This window comes from Ursus maritimus, unplaced genomic scaffold, assembly GCF_017311325.1.
Source record: "Ursus maritimus isolate PB19 unplaced genomic scaffold, ASM1731132v1 scaffold_13, whole genome shotgun sequence".
NCBI classification, from domain to species: domain Eukaryota; kingdom Metazoa; phylum Chordata; class Mammalia; order Carnivora; family Ursidae; genus Ursus; species Ursus maritimus.
In genome coordinates this window covers 17,432,202-17,449,137 of record NW_024423675.1, presented here as the reverse complement: position 1 = coordinate 17,449,137, position 16,936 = coordinate 17,432,202, and positions in this window count along the sequence as shown.

Sequence of the window (16,936 nt, the reverse complement as noted above, 5' to 3'; positions counted from 1 at the left end):
TACTTCTTTAAACATTTGGAAGAATTCACCATTGAAGCCATCTGGTCCTGGGCTTGTATATGTGGGAAGTTTTTTGATTACTAGTTCAATCAATGTAAAATACCATATTAATAGAGTAAAAGACAAAAACCGCACGATCATCTCAGTACAGAAGAAGTATTTTACAATATCCAACACCCTTTCATGATGAAAACACTCAAAAAACTATGAATAGAAGGGAACTTCCTCAACCTTTAAACAACCCACAGCTAACATCATATGTAATGGTGAGAGACTAAAAGCTTTTCTTCTAAGATCAGAATGAAGGAAAGGATATCTGCTTTTGCTACTGCTATTTAATTTTCTAATGGAGGGTCTAGCCAGAGTTTTTTGGCAAAAATATTTTAAAATATTAAAAACATAAAAGGAAATCAGATTTGAAAGGAAGAAGTAAATCTATTTCTATTTGCAGATGACATGATCCTAAGGATCCAAAGAAATCCACAAAAAATCTATTAACTATTAGAGCTGATAAACAAGTTCAGCAAGGTTGTAGCATACAAGCTTAGTATAAAACAATCAATGCATTTCTATACCCTACCAACGAACAATCTGAAAATCAAGTTAAGAAATAATTCCATTTATAATAATATCAAAAAGAATAAAATACTTAGGAATAAATTTAACCACAGAAGTGATTCTAACATTTTTTATTAGTTTTCTCAGTGCTTTTGTGTAAGAGAAAATTTTTGGAGGTCCAATAACACTTTGTTGTGTTAACTAACTTTCCCTAAGCCACTGTTTAAGAGCAGGCTAGCTCTATGTGCAGGAATTTTGTCCTTTCTTGTCTCTTTTTCAATGATTTATGGATCAGATCATTCTTTTTCTTATACATTCCTTTACCATCTAGATTACTTCTTGTATTTCCCATAGTGAGAGATATAAAATCAGTGAGTTTGGGGTCTGTCGAAGGCACTCTGTTCAAACAAATTTTGTCTACCTTACCTTCTGGGTTAGATGATCCCACTCATCAGACCACTATCTAACCCAAGCCTGGACACAATCTGGTATTATTCTTGAGTCCCATTAATGTGTCCCATCCTTGCCATGCCTGCCTTTGGAGTCCTAATTCCACAGATTTCTTCAGCATGTTTCCCTAGGGTGTAGGCAAAAACCTATGTACTTATCTATAGTAACTGCATTATCCTGAAAGTTATCCAATAATTTCTTGAATATTTCCTGTCAAATATGCCCAATTTATATGTAGCCACTTGGTATAGATGTCATAATATTTAAAGGATCATTACTCATGGTGCTTATAATGGACACTTTCTCTGAAGTTTTAAGAGAATGTTTCCTAGTATTTCCCTGAACTCTGGCTCCTATGAATGCAGTTTTCCAGTCTGTCTTCCAAAATCTTGCCTTCTTTTCTCTGTTAGACTGTTGGCCCAGGTAGTCTTTCTGATCTCATTTTGTTTTGAATTTCCTTTCAAAGAGCCATTAGACTTGAGTGCATCTTCTTTTTCCTTGCTTATATGTCCATTCTGTACAGCCAGTCTTCTAAGACTTCACTTTTTTCCTTAGGTAATTTTTCCCTTCTTCCAGGTATTTTAGCCTGTCCTCTTTTATTTTTTTTCATTCTTCTCCTGTTTTTTTGTTTTGTTTTGTTTTTTTGTTTTTTAAGATTTTATTTATTTATTTGACAAAGAGAGAGAGAGCACAAGCAGGTGGAGTGGCAGGCAAAAGGAGAAGCAGAAACCTTGCCGAGCAAGGAGCCTGACTTGGGCTGATCCTAGGACCCTGAGATCAGGAACTGAGCTGAAGGCAGACACTTAACCAACTGAGCAACCTAGAAGCCCCTCTTCTCCTGTTTCTATTCTGAATAAAACTGAAGCATAGTTTTGAATCACACCAGTTCTTTCTTAATTTCCCAGGCACACCTGATTACCAGCACTTCACATACTCATAGGACATAGCTACCTTTGCAGTATTGAGTTCCCACCTACAGCCTCAGCTGAGCCTACCTGCTGAGGGTGTCTGGTTCTGTCAAGCTGTGCTTCCTAATGGGTTGGCTGGCACCCAAGGCGAGAACAGTCTGCATGCTGCAGGCTCAACAACTTCTCTCAAACTCACTGGTCAAGCCACTTCTCCTTGGAAAGCAGGAGGGGATGGAGAGAAGCCAGGAATGTTAGTTCCTCCATATGGGAATAATTATCAAGGGAAAATCAAGTTTCCCGCCTTCAGCAGAAGCTACGTAGAATTGATGGTCACTATCCTCACCTAGACCTTCAGAACTACCTACCTTGTTTCTCAGGTAGGTCAGAATGTTCTCCATTTTTATTTTTTTGCACTTATTGTAGCTTTTTTTGAAGTCCTGATATCTGATTGAGTAGAGTAAGTTCTCTTGCTTTATTCTTCTTCAAGATTGTCTTGGCTATTTTTGATTCTTTACATTTCTACACAAGGAAATATATAGAAATTATTTCCATTGGGAGAAAAACAAGCACACACCCTTGCTGGAGTTTGATCAGGATTGCATTGACGCTGCAGATCTGTTTAGGTGGAATCAGCGTCTTCACAATATTGCCTTCCAACACATGATTATGGTATATTGCTTCATTTATTTAGGCCTTGTAAGACATCTCTCAGTATAGCTTTGCAGTTTTTCACCTAAATGTCTTACACATCTTTTGGTAGATTTATTTTTAATATTTTATTTCTTTGGTTGCTATTACAGCTTCCTTTTTAGAAATGTGGTTGATGTTGTTTACATTTTATCCAATGATCTTACTAAGTTCCTTTCTTAATTCTAGTAGTTTGTGGATTCGTTTGGACTTTTGTATATGAGTACATAAGTACATCAATTCTTATTCTTTTATTTCATTTTGTTTTCTTTCCTCATTGATCTAAGATCTCAAATACAATGTTGTCCCAGTGATGATAGCTGGCATCCTTGTTTCTTGGGGGAAAACTTTCAACATTTTATGGTCAAGTATGATGTTTGCTACAGAATTTTTATACATAACTTTTATCAGATAAAGGACATTATTTTTTATTCCTAATGTGTTGGGTCTTATTTTATTTTATTTAAAAATGAATGGGTGTTGAATTTTTTGAAATGCTTCTTTTTCATCTATTTAAATTACATTTCAGTGTTTCTTTATACATTGCTGTATTCATATTGGTAATATTTTAAGAGGTTTTGCTCTTATGTTTGTAAGAGATTTCACTGTGATTTTCTTTTCTTGCAATGTTATTGTCTCATTTTTGTATTAAGATAATGCTAGTCTTATAAAATTGGTTAGGAAGTGTTTCTTCCCTTTCTATTCTCTGGAAGATTTTATGAAAGAATTGTTTTATGAAATTGTTTTATGAAAGATTTTGCAAAAGAAGATTTAAGAAAGAATTCCTCCTTAAATGCTTGGAGGAATATATGAGGGCATAAAGTTGTTAATTACAGATTTACTTTGTTTAATACAAAAAGTACTATTTGCTTTTTATTTTCTCTTTTTTTTAAAAGATTTTATTTATTAATTTGAAAGAGAGAAACAGCCAGCGAGAGAGGGAACACAAGCAGGGGGAGTGGGAGAGGAAGAAGCAGGCTCCCAGCAGAGGAGCCTGACATGGGGCTCGATCCCGGAACGCCGGGATCACACCCTGAGCCAAAGGCAGACGCTTAACGACTGCACCACCCAGGCGCCCCTGCTTTTTATTTTCTCTTGTGTTAGTTTCAGTAAATACTTTCTTTCTTAGAAGTTATTTTGTTTTGGGACTCCTGGGTGGTTCAGTCAGTTAAGCATCTGCCTTTGGCTCGGGTCATGATCCCAGGGTCCTGGGATCGAGTCCTGCATCAGGCTTCTTGCTCAATGGGGAGTCTGCTTCCTCTTCTGTTTCTCCTCCTGCTTGTGCTCTCTTTCTCTCTGACAAATAAATAAAATAAAATCTTTAAAAAAAAGTTATTTTGTTTAGAATTTCACATTAATTGGCATATGTTCTTTGTAGTGTTCTCTTTCTATCTTTTAAATGTTTCTAAGACATATAGCGATATCTTCTTTTTCAAACAAGATACTGGTAAGTTGTATCTTCTAGCTCTCTTTTTCTTGATTAGTCTGGCTATAGTCTTGCAATTTTAATATTTTTTTTCTAAGAACGAATATTTGCTTTTTTCTAATCTTCTCTAATGTATGTTTCTGCTTTTTGTCTTTGTTCTTTCTACTTTCTTTGAATTTAACTTTCTATTTTGTTTCTTGAGTTTCTTGAGGTAGATATTTAAAACATTGATTTGCAGTCTTTCTTCTTTTCTCATATATTTATTTATATACATTTATTTCTAAATACGACTTTTAGCTGCATTCAACTTATGATAAGCCACATTTTCATTATCATTAGTTTGAAATATTTTAAAATTTCCATTATGATTTTTCTTTCACTATTGGATATTTTTAGATGTGTATTAATATTTTTTAACATTTGCAAATTTTCTCATACTCTTCTTGTTATTGCTTTCTAATTTATTCTAGTGTAGCAGAAGAATATACACTATGTTATTTCAGTCCTTTAAGATTTGTTGAGACTTGCTTTATGATCTAGCACATGGTCAACTTGGGGAAATAGTTCATATGCATTTGGAAAGTATGTGCGTTCTGCATTATTGGTGCAGTATTTTATATTGTCACTTAGGAAAGATTTTTAAAGACTGAGTCTTTTTTTTTTTTTTTTAAAGATTTTATTTATTTATTTGACAGAGACAGAGACAGCCAGCGAGAGAGGGAACACAAGCAGGGGGAGTGGGAGAGGAAGCAGCAGGCTCCCAGCAGAGGAGCCTGATGTGGGGCTCGATCCCACAATGCCAGGATCACGCCCTGAGCCGAAGGCAGACGCTTAACGACTGCGCCACCCAGGCGCCCCAAGGAAAGATTTTTAAATCATGCTATTCAAATCTATATATTTACTGACTTTCTTTTTGTCTTCTTGTTCTATTATTTATTGAGCATGCTGTGTTAAAGTCTTCTCTATGTTGTTATTTGTCTATTGTGACTTTTAGTTCTGTCATTTTTTTCCTTTTTACATTTCGTGGTTAAATTATTAGGTACATAGGGGCGCCTGGGTGGTGCAGTTGTTAAGCGTCTGCCTTCAGCTCAGGGCATGATCCCAGCGTTATGGGATTGAGCCCCACATCAGGCTCCTCCGCTATGAGTCTGCTTCTTCCTCTCCCACTCCCCCTGCTTGTGTTCCCTCTCTCGCTGGCTGTCTCTATCTCTGTTGAATGAATAAATAAATAAAATCTATAGAAAAAATTATTAGGTACATAAAAATTTGAAATTATATTATCTTCCTGGTAGATTGACTCTTTATCATGTTCTTTGTTTATCTTTAGCAATGCTTTTTTGTCTTAAAGTTTACTTTTTCTTTTTTCTTTTTTTTTTAAAGATTTTATTTATTTATTTGACAGAGAGAGACAGCCAGTGAGAGAGGGAACACAAGCAGGGGGAGTGGGAAAGGAAGAAGCAGGCTTCCAGCAGAGGAGCCTGATGTGGGGCTCAATCCCATAAAGCGGGGATCACGCCCTGAGCCAAAGGCAGATGCTTAATGACTGAGCCACCCAGGTGCCCCTAAAGTTTACTTTTTCTGATATTATTATAGTCATATCAGTTTCTTTTGGTTAATAATTTTATAGTTTATTTTTTCATCCTCTTATTTTTAAACTGTCTTTTTCCTTATATTTAAGATATAAATCTTATAAACAATATATAATTAATTTTTAAAAATAATTTTAATTTAAAAAATCTAACCAACTTTGCCCTTTCATAGAAGTATATCATTTATTTTTATTTAATGTGATTACAAATATACTTAGGTTTTAATCTTTCATTTAACTATATTTTATTTGTTCTACCTATTTCTTCTATCTCTTTTCACTTCTTTTGTAGTTTTTTAAAAAAATTCTTTATTCAAATAATCTCTACACCCAATGTGGGGCTCCAAAGCACTTGATATCAGGATCAAGTCACATGCTCTTCTGACTAAGCCAGCTAGGCATCCCTATTCTATTTATATTTATTTTTATTTTTTTATTTTCTCCCAATAAGAGCTTGTAGTTATACATTCTTGTACTATTCTTTCAATGATTACTCTAAAGTTCAAAATGCTTCTTCAAATTATTCAAATTGATGTACATAAGTAGCTTTCTCACCTCCAAGACATGGCAAGGATCTTACTACATTTGAACTTAATTTACCTCTAATCTTTATGCTATTATTTCACATATTTTAATTTTATCTATATTTAGATCCCAGGAATTATTATTATTATTGTTGAATAGAGTCAATGTTAATTAAGTAAATAAGTAATTTTAAAAAAACGTTTTATTTATTTATGTAATCTTTATGCTCCATCTGGGACTTGAACTTACAGCCCTCAGATCAAGAGTTGCTTGCTCTTCCAACCCAGCCAGCCAGGTGCCCCAATTTTTATCTGCATATTTACCCTTTCTGATGCTCATTATTATTTTTTTTTCATTTCATGTTCTCAACTGGCATCACATTTCTTCTACTCAAAGAACTGTATTTAGTATTCTATTATTGCTGATCTATGGGTTTTGCATTCTTTCTAATTTTGCCTGAAAATGTATTTCATCTTTATTTTTTTAAGGCTACTTTCACTTGGTATAGAATTCTAGGTAGGCAATTATCTTTGTTTTTTAAAAGTACCATTTCATTGTCTTTGGACGTTCATCATTTCTGTTGAGAAGTCAATCATCAGCCCCATGATAGTTCCTTTGAAGATAATGTGTCTTACTATCTGTCTGCTTTTATGGTATTCTACCCGGTTTTCAGGAATCTTACTGTGTACCTAGCTGTGGTCTTTCTTCATATTTATTCTGCTTGGAGCTCCTGGTGCTTCTTGAATTTATAGATTAATGTATTTTATTAATTGTGGATAATTCTTGGCTGTTCTGTCTTTGAATTTTACTTCTGCCCCATACTCTCTTTTTTAGCCTTCTGGGAATCCATTTACATGTATGTTAGATCTTTTCACCATGCCCTGTATCAGATATCTTTTACACTCCTTTCTGTATTTCCCTTTTTTTCTCTCTCTTAAACCTATATATTGACTTCCTATTTTTATTTACTTTTTTTTTTTTTTAGTTCTAGAATTTCCACTTAGTTCTTTCTTATGGATTTTCTTCTGAAAGTATCCATTTATTTTCTTGAATACTACATTTTTGTTAGAGTACATGGATCTCCCGTAGGTATGATTCTACTGTCTATTTATTTTCATTTTAATTTGAACTCATTTAAATTTTATCTCTTGGATATTCTGATAATCTCTATTTTGAATGCTGTACAGAGTGTGTGAAAAATTGTAGTGGTACTTTGAGGCTCTGGATGGTGTTATTCTCTTCCAGAGAGTATATATTTTTTACCTCCAGCAGGTAGATAAGCTAGTTAGCTTAATCCAATCAGGCATATAAGGCTGGGTTTCAGTATTTATGAGAGCTGGTTTATTTCTGGTTAGCCCTTCTTTTACAGTGAGGCCCTTCAGGAATTTTAATTGAAATTGTGGGATTTTTATGAGGGCTTTCTCTGGAGCATCCTACCTCCCATATTTTCATCCCTACATCAGTGAGACTGCAGTATACTCTGCTAAACTGTTCTGCTTCCCAGTTGCTGTTTATAACTTGAAAAATGCCTTGAGGAGAAAAGCTGCTCTGAATGTCAGGCCCATTTCATTATACGTCCTTTCTCTCTGGTATCCTGCCTTTCCAAGTTTTGGTTGTCTCAGGAGATTTTTTTGACTTCAAACATATTTCAAAAATATTATACTCATGATTGCTAGTTATTCTTCTCAGGATGGTTCATCTGATACAAATGAATTCACCTTTTGGTAGCAGAAGTTCTTTTTACCACTTTTGAAGATGATAATTATACAAATGAAAATGAAGAGAGATAATGGTTCTTACATTTACAGAATACAGAATCAAATGCAAATTTTCCATTATGTCTTCTCTTTTTTTTTTTAAGAAAGATTTTATTTATTTATTTGAGAGAGAGTGTGTGATAGGGAGAGCATAAATAGGGGGAGGGGCATAGGGAGAGGGAGAAGCAGACTCCCTGCTGANCAGAAAGCCCGATAGGGACTCCATCCCAGGACCTGGAGATCACGACCTGAGCTGAAGTCAGATGCTTAACTGACTGAGCCACCCAGGCACCCCATTATATCTTATTTCTGAATGAGGCAAAATGTATTACCAAGATGAAGAATACTCCAAGAGGTCATTTATCTGTTATACAAAACTATGTCTAAGGCATAAGATTGCTGTATAATTTTAAAAATTGAACTAAGCTTTCAATTTTAGAATAGCATTAGATGTACAGGAAAGTTGTAAAAGTACAGAGAATTCCCATATACCTTGGTCACCATTTTCTATATCATAATTTCTTACATTAGCATGGTACATTTGTCACAACTAAGAAATCAACATTGATAGGTTACTATTAACTAAAGTGCAGTTTATTCAGATTTAACTAGTTTTTACCCTAATATCCCTTTTTCTGTTCCAGGATCCCATCTATGACATCACATTATATTTAATCATCATGTCTCCTTAGCTTCCTCTGGTCTGGGACATTTTCTCAAATTTTCCTTCTTTTTGATGAGCTTGATAGTTTTGAAGAGTTGTTTTGTTATTTTGTAGATTGTCCCTCAGTTTGGGTTTGTCTAATATTTTTTCATGCTTATTCGGTGTTGTGGGTTTTGGGGAGGAAGACCACAGAGATGAAGTGTCATTCTCATTACCTCATATTAAGAGTATATGCTATCAACATGATGGTAAACCTTAATAACAGAGTGAGATGGTGTTTTCCAGGTCTCTCCAAATGTAAAATTACTTACCCTCCTTTACTTACTTTGCTCTTTGGAAGCAAGTCTATAGGTGCAATCTACACTCAAGTGATGACGAGTTAAGCAGCACATCATTGAGGGATGTGTAATTTTTAGTGCTTTACTGCCTGCCTGGTTGATTCCATATTCAGTTACCCTTTCTTTCAGATTCTTTCTTGAGTCTAATACCACTTCAGCATATTGCAGTTAAATTTACTTCCCTGAGTTCATCTGCTTTGCAGTAAAGATGAAGACAGACTCTGGATAATGTTATAGATATATTAATACTGAAGACAAAAGATGATAGGATTAAACATGGAAAATAGTAGTTGAGCATTTATTTGAGTATAAAAATCTATCTTAAATTCCACTTCATAAATATAAATTTCTCAACTGCCATTATAATTACACAATAAGAATAATGTAGAAGATTAAGGTTCTAGTTCCAACTCTAATTAGTCCTGAGATCTTGGGAAAATTAGCTCAACATTTTGGTGCTCAGCTTCCTTATATCTGCAGAGGAGATATTTGGCTAGACTATAATGCCTGTCAGTTCTTTTCTTTTAATTGAAGTAAAATTAACATACAGTGTTATATAAGTCTCAGGTGTACCATATAATGACTCAACAATTTTTTTTAAAAGATTTTATTTTTAAGTAATCTCTACACCAAACTTGGAGCTCAAACTTACGACCCCAAGATCAAGATTTGCATGCACTACTGACTGAGCCAGCCAGGCACCCCGATTCAATAATTCCATATAAAGTCTCTAAGTTCTTAAAAGGCTTAATTGATTTAAAAAAATCAACGGACCTTTAAGCAGATATTTTATTACACTACTAGTAGAGTTTTCCATGGTATCTCTGTGGGCCCATCCCTGTTACAAATGCAGTTGAAGAGGTGGAATCTTTGTTTTCAGAGAGCAGATTGCTCTTGTTTGGTACCAATCTTGATAACAAGCTAGCAGCTCCCAACTGAGGGGAAATGATACAAGGGGAAAAAAAGCCCCAAATATTCCCTTAACACTTTTAAGAAGAAAATACCAAAGGGAGAAATGTAGGAATATATATCGTTTAGCATAAACAATAGCTGTAATGTGGATCTCACTCTTGCTGTCATTTTTCTCCTGAATGCTACACGTAATTTAATAATTTGTGTTGGAAATGAGAACATACCTCCCGGTTCTTGTGGTATAAGAATGACATCATCCATTTTTGTGGTTTGGCAAAAAATAAATGAAATTTCTCACCTCAAATTTCAGAAAGCAAAAAGAATTGTTCTCAAGAAGAACTTGTCATTTCCTTGGAGTGATTATGAAACCTGTCTGTGGTTATGGAGAATTTTTCTTCTCCAGGGAAAATTCATGAAAACTTGAAATTTTCCAGACTTGAGAAATATTAGTAGATAAATAAAAATGTTGAGCATCTCAGTCTATTGGTTCTAGTTTGGGATGTGATTCAAATTGTGTACTTATGACTATTGTGGGGGCCCGGTGGGGGGAGAGAAAAAACAATCTGAGAACAGCACTCTGAATAAGAGATGGGTGTCAAGGGACCATGCATGGCTGTTGTTGGGTGTGTGAGTGGGGAGGCGGAGATGTGGGGAAGAGGATTTAACACACCATTCATTGGAGGTGCGTATATGTCAGCACGTTTCAGGTGCTTAGAAACTGAGCACTTTATTTTAGTGATTATAGTAGTCTGTGACGAAAACCTGAAGAAAATCTACTTAGGAAGAAGTCCACACTGAGTGCCTAGGGAGGGTGATGAAATTCTTTTGCCCATCCTGGGGTTTAAGAAGCCTCACATTTCAGCTCTAGGGCAGCTATGAGTACAGGGAGAGCAAGTTGAAGGACCCATTAGAGTGAATGATGGTTTCCTTTTACACACCAGTCAATTTTCAGGCAAGGCCTTTCATGCTGTCAGGAGATGTTTTAAAAAAGCCTTTTTGAAAATGTCCTGGAGGTGACTTCATGGCAACAGTAGATCCCAGATTAGTCCAAGCAGCTGTTTGTTTATATTGTTCAGTTATTTTGAAAACTGTTAACCTATTGTTTCCAAGATGACAAATAAGTGGATTCTAAGGTCACTTAGAATCAAATGTTAATCTTCCTAGTGTCAACACTAGGGCAATTTGGGAAAGAAAAAGAATCCCTCCCTTCCCCAACCCCTACACGTTTATTTTGTTACTCTACAAATTATATTTTTTAAAAAAGCATGGCCCTTTTACAGGGAGTGTTTTTCCTTGTGATACTTGGTTCACATGGGCCAGAAGAAATCCTTCATACTTCCTCTTCCTACCCAGGATCTTTGCTTTTTTTAGAGGTAAATATAATAATTTTATTGACAGCAATATGCAAATCAAACTTAAATGAGTTTAAAATAATTTTAATTTTAAAAAATGATTTTTTCATGTAAATTAAAATGTTCAATTGTTTTTTAGTCCCCTAATTTAATTTGTCTTTAATGTTGGTTGTCTCTGCCTATCTGAGGGTAGAACTAGAAAGGAATCAGCACTGGAAAGGTTTCTTTTAATTAAAAACATTACAAAATTTATGACTGAGGCATAATTGACATATAAGGTAATACTAGTTTTAGGTGCACAACATATTGATTCAGCCATTCTAGACATTACTGAATGTTCACCGTAATAACTGTGGTTACCATACAACATTATTGCAGGATTAGTGACTATATTTCTTAGGATGTACTTTTAAACATTAAAAACATTTAAAACTCAGTTATTTGGTATCATTCAAGGATCAGGGCCTTGGAAATTGAGACTCTGCTTTGGGCAAAGGTAGCTCAAACAGTGCTATGATCACCCTCTCCTCAAATACCCACAGATCTAGTAGTGAGCCTGGGGCACCAGAGCAGAGTCCCCTCCATTAGGGTGAGTTCCCCTTTGTGGTCCAGTGGAGATTATGACAACTCATCAAAGAAGTACTTATAATTTTGAACCTCGAAAGGGAAAAGATTGGGGTCTGGACTCCTTTCTCCCAAGAGTTTCCTTGGTTTTTATGCATCTATAGGTTTCCATCATCATCAGGTTATAACAAGATTGTGGTCTGAAGTCTCTCTACCTGATTCTGCTTTTCCCCCCTTTTATCTTGCAGAGGTGTTACCTCCAAATAAACCACTTGCATTCCTAACTCTGTCCCAACATCTGCTTCTTAGGGGACCTACCTGACATAGATCAGCTAACTCACTAGCTCATTTTAACTTCCCAATAACCTTCGGATACTTATTGAGTAGTGATGATCTCTCTTTGAGGTCTCAGAAAGCTGAGGCACAAAAAGGTTGGCCACTTGGATTAGTTGCACCTAAAGACCCAGTCTAATGACCCCAGTCCTACCCCTCTTCCATTGCATTAGTCAGGGGGCTTCACAGAATGACTCTGGCTTCCTTAAATGGAAGAGTAGTAAGAGGAAGGATACTAGGGCATTTCTGGGGTTCTTGGGAGTAGGAACTAATCCATGGTTTCATGAAGGTGCCACTGCTGGGATAGCTGAATGCCTCAACTCTCCCCTCCTCCCTGGCACTCTTAGGTCACTCTGACTAAGAGTCAAGCCTCTGGAGAAACTCTGATTTGCTCTGTTTGGGTCACATAACCACTCCTCGCAGGGAAGAGGGCTAGGAACCTTGAATGAAAATCCTACCAAATTCACACACAATGGAAAGAGAGATAATTCCTCAAAAGGTAATAGGTGTGCTATTACCAAAGTAAGCATGCTGGCAAATAGCAAATGTCCTCCCTAAAATCACTCTTCTCTGAGTCTTTAAAAGCATCCCATGTCCTGCCTGAAATCAGAGAGTGAAATATATGTCCATTCAAGGTGATCTCTAGTCTTCAACTTTCCATTTAGTTGCCTTTTCATTGTGTCCTTTGAGGGCAGAAACAATCCAGTTCTTAGATGGTGACTGACCCATAGCAGGCATCTAACAGATACTTGCTGAATGGGCTTTCTCAAAGGAACCTGAGAGCTCAGCTAGGAGAATTTCCTGTTCTCTCACGTGAGTCTGTCTGGTTATACGTGCAGAAGTGCTTGCCTTCTTCCCCCTCCCCTCCCTGCAGCACTGGGCACTGACTCCTCAAGATGTCCGTCTTAGTCTGCTGGAGACTTGTTGTTTATAAAAGTGAAAGAACAAAATGCCAGGCACCATTTTGTTCCCCCATTCTTTGAGTGTGCTGAGAAATCTCTGTAGCCTATCCACCCGCTTATTTATTCCATAAATGTTTACTGATAGCCTGCTGTGGTTGAGGCCGTGGAGATATGACAATGACTAAGGCAAATCAAGTCCCCACCTTCATATAATTTATATTCCTTATATTATGTTAGCATGAGAGGTCAACAATAAACAAAGAAATGAAAATTTGCAGATTATTGTAAGCACCACAGAAAAACTACAATAGGGTAGTGGGATGGGGAGTGGCTAGGATGGTCAGGGTGATCAGAGAAGGCCTCTCTGAGGTGGTGACATGTATGCTGAGACCTGAGTGACTTGCAAAGATTTAAGGAAGAGCCAAGGAAACCCCAGGGCTCAGGCACTAGAATGGGACTCTGCTGAGTGTGTTAGAGGGCTAGAAGGAGACCCAGGTGGACTGGAATAGAGTGAATGAAGGCAGAGCAGGGGGAGATGTGGCTGGAAAGGGGCGGGGGTCCAATGATGGACATCTGCATCAGTGAGCAGGACTGACTTGTCCCTTTGACACCGCTGGCCCAGTGTCTAGAGCCCATAATACTTTAAGGGCTTGTGAAAATGTTTTAATTTCTTTTAAAAGAAACAGATAGTATAATAATAGTGAATATATAATAATGAATCCTGCCTGGATTATATTCATCTTTCTTCCAAGATAGTCATAAAATATTATTTTTATTTTTATTTTTTCACGGACGAAGGAGCACACGAAGGCAAAATTTCCTAGGGCTTATGAAGCTCACAGTGTGGCGCTAGTGGTGAGGATGTGCTTTCTAATGCAACCGAGTTCCATCTGAACTATGAGCGTTTTCCCCCAAGTTATAAAGTTCTCTCAGATTTTCACGTATCAGTTCTTCCCAAGTTTCTTCAGCAGTTGGCTACCTTGAAGCACATTTTCTGATAACACAACCCAGAAACCATAATAGCATCTACATTTCTAACAAAGACTTTCCAGGGACCAAGACATTGCAAAGAAGTAGTGCAGAATGTAGCAACAGTTCTCTAAGTCTTAGCTCCTGATGAACCAGAGGACACCCTCTCGTTGCTTTGGTGCTAGAAAGGAACTTAGAATGATGTCTGTGATTTATCTGTTTTGTTTTGTTTTTAAAGATGCTCTCAGCAATGTGATCTTGAAGTACATACAGATAGTTCGCTATGTATAGAAAACAATTCATAAGGTACTCTCATGAGGGTTGTTGATGGGGATTATTATGATCATAATGCATTTTATAAATGAGGACATGGATGAGAAATTCATAGAACTACTAGTTGGTGGAACTGGGACTCATGTCAAGAACTCCAGACTCCAAAATGCATGTTCTCAACATTACAAGAAGTATTGTTATTAATGGATCTAAAGGTAGGCTGCTGGTAGATGATCAAGGAAAATATGCTGAAGACTAATAAAATAAACTATTTAGGAGCCTCTGAAAAAATAAGTTTCAAGCTGTGTGGTTCACCAGAAATAAGGGGGGGGGGGGAGGTAATGAGATGAAAAGCTTTTGCTAGCACCTGAATTGCTTTAGAGTTTCTCTTAGCCGGTATCTGCACTTGCCTAGTTTTCATATGCAAAAGACTAAAGCAGGAAACATCTATGTGGCAGAAGACAAGTCTCTGGGATATTTTTTTCCTTCTTTAACCTTTATTACCTTACCAAACTTTTTTTTTTTTTTTTTTAGAACTTGGTGGCAAAGCAAACATAGAATTAATGAATTAGAGAATCAGTTGAGTGTGTCTGCAAACTCTTTGATTATCTTACTGAACTGAAATTACCCAAATTTAGGTGCGCTCAAGAAGAATTTATGGATTATTTACTACATCTTCCTAGTCTTGTGGGAGAAAGAAACAGAAATAACCTTTCTGTAGAATGTAAGCTTTTTTGAGGTCTATAGAATGTGGACCTTAGGTCTAGTTTGCCTTTAGGTTCATAGATCCCAGCACATGGCTTAGGGCTTGGAGGTATGCTCTATGTTGAATCTCTCTTCAGTTAAAACAAGCTCCTGAAACTTGGTGATAAATCTAGGTTCTAGACACTCAAAACAAAAATTTGCAGGACACTCCTCTGTATTTATTGCTCCTTAAATTCCCATTATCTCCCTTTATTTGTTTGTTCATCTAAGTCTTAAACCCAGCTCTCTGTGACTTTTCTCTTAGCTGGGGAGCAGGGGATCCTTTCATCTTTGGTAGTGAATAGGCAGACATCTGTGAAGAAACAGACTTATTACTATAAAGACAAGAGAAAAGGCAGGTTTGGGGTGGGCCACAACTGTGAGTGAAGAAAGAATAGAGATGAATTAATACTAAATTTAGCAAGTTAATCCTAATATTTTGTTGCCATAGATAGCCTAGAAATAGTGCCATCCCAGACAAGACCTTCTGAGATGAGGCCACTTTGGCTAAGTTCCTTAGCTTGGAAGTTGTTCCATTCTGAAGACTTTCTGGGTTAACTTTCATCATCTACGTTTATGAAACTCACAGGAGACTGACATATAAGCTGACATATTAACTTACCAGTTTGTGTTGGTAAATATTCCTTTCTGGTGCCCAGGATATTCTGTGCACTAAACAGGGTCCCAGGAAAGCAGAATTTCTATTCAAATAATTTCCAGGAAGGAACTGAGTCATAGCAAAGGAAGATAGATGACCTCCTGGACAGGTCAGATCGGCTGTGATGAATCCCCTGGACCATCCCTGCCCAGCAGCAGACTGTACCTCTTGAATGAGCAGAAAATCTTTGTTTAGCAATCTAGTGTTTTTCTCTCTACAGTGCTAGAATACAAGAATATCCCCTTACCCTTCTTCATATATAACAGCTTCCTCATCTGTAAATGGGGAGAATACTAACAGTACTGGCCTCTAAGGGTATTGAAAGGATTAGTGAGTTAATATATGCTAAACATGTAAAAATAATATGCCCAGTGCATAGTACTACACTCAAGGTATGATTAGCTATTATTATTATTATTTATTTTATTTAAATTTGATTAATTAACATATAGTGTATTATTAGTTTCAGGGGTAGAGTTTAGTGATTCATCAGTTGCATATAACACCCAGTGCTCATTCCATCAATTGCCCTCCTTAATGTCCATCATCCAGTTACCCCATCCCCCCACCTACCTCCCCTCCAGCAACTCTCAGTTTCTTCTAATTATTTTTATTATTATTTTCCCAGACTCTTTGCAGACAATTTTCCTTCTGCCGTGTTAATCTTTCTAGAGACTTTCTTAATACAAGTATTTAGATGTCAACTTTCTCCATTATAGTCTCATTCTGGTCATGCTTCCCTGAGGTCACACCCAAATCACCTGGCTTGTTTTAGATGTTTCAGAGTTCTCCAGCCACACATTTACTGCTCACTACCCATTTCTACATATGGCTGATATGGTCAGCTTTGCATCCTTTTCTTCTAGCTGCTCTCTTGGGGAATAACTAGACAGGTAAAAATCCTCAGACAGATGGTTTTGTCCTTGTAAATTGAGACGTCCTAAGTCTAATTTCCTTTCACTTTGTATCTTGCAGATAGATAAAGACCAAAACATCTTGAGAAAATTTACATTATATTCTTGCCTTTGTAGTGACGTTGACTCCATAACGTTTCATGGATCAGAATGAACCGAATAACCTGCCATCCCAGGCACCTCTACTGCCCAGACCTCTGGATGCTAATCTTTGTCTTCTCCACTCTCTGGACTCTCAGCTTGATCTTGGCATCTCCTGCTCAGGAGCACTGCTCCCCAGATCTGTGCTCTACATGCCTGTGGCAGTGCTCCTGCCATCCAGGCCTCCCCAGCCCTCCCCCTGCTCTACCTCTTACCTATCTTACACCCACCCAACTTGCCCACCCCTGCCCAGCTTGTCCTCCCCTCTCAGCA